Below are 6,126 nucleotides of genomic sequence, written 5' to 3'. Positions count from 1 at the left end.
CTTCCAGAATCACTTTACTGCAAGGCGCAGATTGTCATATTGTCTCATATGGTATGACACAGGCTATGATGCCTGAACTCCGGGGCAACCAGATAATTACACAGATGAAATACATATATGGGAGCTGTTTTAGCTGCTGGATTCTAAAATCTGGCAGAGACAGTGGCGTCACAAGGGGGGTCCAGGGGGTGCGGCCCACACCCGGGTGACACCATTGGAAGGTTTACACCAAAATAACTGACAGTAATTTTGGTGTCACCCCCCTCTGAAAAGTCGGGCACTCGGTCATGGACTGAGCGCCCGACAGTTTCGGGAGAGGGGAGGGTAACCGGCAGCATACCTTATCCCGCTGGGTGACTGTCCCCTCCTCTCTCTGCCGGACTCCAACACCAAGATGGGCGCCAGCAGGTATCAATAAGATCGCCGTGCATGCGCAATGAAAGGTTGTTCAGAGCTGAACCAGGAGATCAACCTTACACATCTCCCTGCCCAGCTCTTAGCAACCTGGGATGCTCTGGCTGGAAGGGTGCCGCAGGCACACTGCAAACATTTTGCCGTGACGCTCTGTCTGCCGCCCTCCCATGTGACCCTAAGAGATGCCGCCTGACGCAACAGCCTCAACCTGCCTCATTGTAGGGATGGCCCTGCAGACAGGTACAGTTGGGAGTTGGGAATTATGGGAGGACATTTCACTTTTGGAGCATCTTATACATATAAGGAGCCAGAGGGTCACTCAGCCCACCATGCTCACCTATAACAAAAATACGACTCCTGGGTAGACTATCCTTTTAAGTCCTCCATAATGTTTTTATATACTGCAGTGATTGAATGACTGTAGTGTGAGTTTCTGCCCTTCGCATCATCATTGCTGCTCATGTTGATTTTCCGAATAAGATCGAGAAGTGATAATAAAACTCCGAATAGATGAAATCCCTCAATGATGTTTCTGTCGGCTTGTCAATACATATGTCTATAACTCCGAGCTGCACAAATCTGTTCCGGCGTATCGTATAGCGCGGCACGTTAATGTTTAGACAAGCGGGGCGAGTTGTTTGCCTTTAATTGATTAAATGTCGCTTTAAGAATTTGTCATAAAATATCCATATGTATACGTGTGCCGAGCCTTGCCATCCAGACAGCACATGGCCAGAGAGTCAGTTGGAAGAGATGCGTAAAGCAGCAGTGACATATGGACTGCAAGAAGCGGATTGTGTACCATCGCTGCCATTCCTTCATTGTGGCTGAATAAAATTATCAGCCAGACCCGTGGCTAGAACACTCAACGCCTCCGGCCATCTGGGATTCGCTTTCATTCCAGCGCTGTCATCCCAAGATTATTTTTTTTTTTCTAATGGACTTATGGAAACCTCAGCATGGTTGTAACAATATCAGAGTGTGATACTATTGTTTAAAGCCCAACTCCAGCTTGTGTTTTTTTATTTTAAATTATATATTTCTTCCCCTCTTGTTTTTTGCTTTTTTTTTTAAATGTGTTAAATGTAATACTTACCCCCCCATGGCTGTTCTCTGTATTCCTCTCTGTATCCTTTTCTGATAGTGGGCACATCCAGACTGATTGGCACCCAGCATCATTCAACACCTTCCTACCCTCTCCATGTTCCATCGCTGTTCTCCGTATCCTTCTCTGATGGTGGCCACTTCCAGATTGACTGACACCCAGTATCATTCAACACCTTGCAACCCTCTCCATGTTCCATCACTGTTCTCTGTATCCTTCTCTTATGGTGGCCACTTCCAGATTGACTGACACCTAGTATCATTCAACACCTTCCTACCCTCTCCATGTTCCATCACTGTTCTCTGTATCCTTCTCTGATAGTGGAAACTTCCATATTGATTGACACCCAGCATCATTCAAAACCTTCCTACCCTCTCCATGTTCCATCGCTGTTCTCTGTATCCTTCTCTCTATCCTTCTCTGATAGTGGAAACTTCCATATTGATTGACACCCAGCATCATTCAACACCTTCCTACCCTCTCCATGTTCCATCGCTGTTCTCCGTATCCTTCTCTGATGGTGGCCACTTCCAGATTGACTGACACCCAGTATCATTCAACACATTGCAACCCTCTCCATGTTCCATCGCTGTTCTCCGTATCCTTCTCTGATAGTGGCCACTTCTAGATTAACTGACACCCAGCATCATTTAACACCTCCCTCTGATCCCAGGCTGTCATGGACATGCCCCCAGGGCTCAGCATCATCGCAGCCTGTGCTCAAAGCCCCCAGGACCCATTGCCATTACCCTGCCTTGGCTCATGGCGCACTACTGCATAAGACAGCGCTCACACGTCACAACTTAGTGTCAGTGCCATTGATGCCGGCCCACTGGAGAAGGGCAGCATGCATCATGTGACCACCTGCAATATTCTCAGAATTATGGCATGTGTGCTTAAATTTAATAAGTGTGTCTCCCCTCTTTTTTTTATTTTTTTACCTGTTGAAGCAAGTTATACTTACCTAGGTACCCCATTTGGGTCCCTCACCACTTCAAGGGGGACCGCTAACCCAACACTGCCGATGCATCCGAGCCTGCCGGTCTACTACTATCCACCTGCATGACGTCACTCCTCTTTTGGATCCTGAGAGGACTCTGCCATTGGACAGCCAACAAGAAGTGTCCATGTCATGCAGGCAGTGACATGGATAAGCGAGGAAGGGCCCCCCACAGACAATATACAAAGGGAGAGAGAAGACTATGGCTTTAGATAAGCATAAAGGCCATTTATTTTTCATACTTCCTCTAGCGATCAGTTAGAGGATTGTGAAAATTATCCAGGCGATGGGCATAAAAAGTTAGGTGCGGGGAGGGAAGAGGACTGGCATTTTTTTGGTGAGAAGGTGGAATTGGGCTATAGTGAATCACTCCGGTAGAGTGGACGTGAAGATACTGACTTTAAATAAGGAAATGATGAAACTGTGAAATATAACGAGCTATTGTTGTATTTCCTTTCCTTGCCAAGTCCTGGACCTGATACCGCAAAGCACGGCACCAAGCAAGTGTTGGTGGAGAAAAGATTTAACCACAAGGGGCGGAGGGGCTTTTTTTCAGTAAGAGGGGTTAACGTCTGGAACTCACTGCCACAAGCAGTGGTATCAGCGGAGAGTATTGAATCATTCAAAAAGCATTTAGATACCTTCCTCAGAGTCTGTACGATACGGGGGGTCTAGGTACACATAAAAACAAGGTCACACAGGGACTCGTGTACACACACACACACAGACATCCCAACTCTCCCGGACGCTCCGGGAGTCTCCCGCTATTAGATAGCGGCTCCCGGCCGCCCGGGAAAGCAACATTTCCTCCCGGAAAGGTTTATTAGAGTAAACCTTTCCCAGCTCTGTTTTTTTTCCCTGACATCAAAGACACCGGCCGCCGTGAGTCAGAGAAAAAAAAAAAGTTCAGGGAGAGTCCGGCCAATCACAGGGAGCCCCACTGCTCCAGAGATCCTCCAATCACAGAGCTAAACGGTGACCAGCTGACCCCGCACACGTGACCAATAAGTGGTGTGGGGTGTGGCCATATTTGTTTCGGGACCCAGCATGAGATCTCCCGGACCTGATTCTCACATCCATTATTGCTTTCAGTCAGTGTTCGGACTGTTTGCGTCCCCTATCAGCAGTAACAACACAATCCAGAGTAAGCCGGGTATGACTAAGAGAGTGCTGGTACACAGGAAAATGGCCGCCAATCTTTACAGAGGGCTCATTGGCCTCTGGCATTCATTAGAAGTAGTGTTGTGTGGTGACGTCATGGGGCGGAGCCAAAAAGAAATCGGGATGTTCAGGTATGAATCAGGTATGGATCGGGCAGGGAAGGGGGTCGCTACATACATGATTCCTTATAATAGAACATACATAATTAATCATCTGTGATCATGACATGGTACATGTGTGATGGGGCTTGCAACTGTCAGAATATTTAAAAGAAACCCAGCATGCACAAATATGCACAGACACACAAAGGTTGAACTTGATGGACCTGTGGTCTTTTTTCAACCTCAAATACTATGTAACTATGTAAGTGTTTTGTTTTTTACATTTTGGATGGAGTGGGAAGAGGTTGAAACTTAGAATCTCTCCAGTGGCACATAAATGCACATTTTGTAAGGGGTATGTGCTCTTTGTCAGAGATTTAGATCCCTGCCAAAGAGGGCATGCCCCCAAAACTCGTTAGCTGTAGACAGGAGGGCGGAGACACTTCCTGCTTTGATCTCTCTCCTTTTTCATTTTGGCTGGATACCCTGATGAGCTGTCTGATAATTCGGGATTAGGAAGAGGGTAGCAGCTGATGTTTGACACTTTGGGCAGCTTTGTACCTTTGGATAGTTCCACATATGACGCATTTGTTTGTGTGTAGATTTTATATCATTTTACTGTGCTTTTAGATTGTAAGCTCTCATGAGCAAGGCCCTTCTAATCCTCTCATGTGGACTTGTATTGTAGCTGTACCGTCTCCCCATATTTTGGAAAGCATGGTGCATACTGTTGGTGCTACATAAATCTTGTATAATAATAATAATAATAAAAATTAGGGCTGGTACTGATTAAAATTTTCATGTTCGATTAATCGGAAAAAATGTTAATAGATTTATTTTGATTAATTATAACGCAAATACAGATCCAACTACATTGGCCTATACACATACAGCACAGCAATGAAGTAATACAATGAACTAGTGTAATATTATTATTTTAAGGGCTTTATTGAAAAAAAAACTTACACCTGGTGTATAGTTGGGTGGATGCCATTTGCACGGCCCCTTGATGGCACTATACCAGTGATGGCGAACCTTGGCACTCCAGCTGTTTTGGAACTACAAGTCCCATGAGGCATTGCAAGGCTCTGACAGCCACAGACATAACTCCCAGAGGCAGATGCATCTTGGGATTTGTAGTTTTGGCACAGCTGGAGTGCCAAGGTTCGCCACCACTGCACTATACTCATCATCAAGGGGCACCTATGGAGCCCTAATTGATTGTTTACTTTTAAATGATTGTAGGTGCTTTTCCCAACATAATTCAGCAGAAAGCAGGAGTCAAACAGCAACAAACGTATCAGATTTTTCATTAAAGTGTATAAAAATGTCAACTCTAATAATTAATTTCTTTTATTTGCTCCCTTTTTGGTAAATATACCATTGAAAGGGATTTGTTACATCTGTTTGATATTAAAAAATATATATATACCTGCTGATCCTGACACAAATCTTGATAAGAAACTTCCTGTGCCGACTGTTATCAGTTACATTGTTCCCAGCTATCTTTGAGGACAACAGAACCTCACCCCTCTATGTTATGGAGGATAGAAAAGGACTGGGGTTTCATAGTTCTATATTGTTTCTATTGTCCTGATACAGAAGGGTGAGTAAGCTTTGTCATCTTAGGACAGGAAGTGTGCTACTGGCAGAAGATAAAGAAAAAGAAGCTTAAAGTAGTATTAAACTCTCAAACTTTTTTTCCAATAATCAATCCGGATCAAACAAATAGACATCGCCCAGCAAAGGATTTCTTTACATCTTACAGTTATCATGTTTCCAAACGGTTGGCCCAATCTATCTCAGCTCCGCTTCCCTGAACTTCCTGTCCAGTACAAGATCAGAAAGGACAGAGCAGTCTTGCTTGGAGAAGGGAGGATGGAGGAGTGGGTAGAATTGATTTGTGGGGAGCTGGAGGGAGAGGGGGGTGTATTGCCCTGCTGTGTCTGTGTGTTTGTGGAGACACCCACACCTAACTAGCACACACAAGGGTGACTCCATAGGACCCTGCAAGAGAAAGGAACTACCCTAAAACTGGATATCAGGACCAGTGCTCAGGGGACCAGCTGATTCTGCAGGAAACTAAAACTTTTAAACATCAAGGATCAACGTCCATTGTAAGTGATATAATAATCATTTAAAACCTTCTGACATTAATATCACTTTAAAAAAAGAAAACAAATGCAGCCACCACATCTAAGGACTGGTAAGCTGAAATCGATTACATTTTTGTTTTTGGGTTCAAATACTTTGAAATGGCTCAGATGCTTAAAGGGTATCTGGGGAGTGCAGAGTGGGGAGAGGATAAAATAAATGAAAAGAATATTATTGCATAGTAATAATAA

This window comes from Nanorana parkeri, unplaced genomic scaffold (assembly GCF_000935625.1).
Source record: "Nanorana parkeri isolate BGI_ZX_2015 unplaced genomic scaffold, ASM93562v1 scaffold230, whole genome shotgun sequence".
NCBI lineage: Eukaryota > Metazoa > Chordata > Amphibia > Anura > Dicroglossidae > Nanorana > Nanorana parkeri.
The sequence above is the reverse complement of the archived record's forward strand: the minus strand, read 5'-3'. Positions refer to the sequence as shown.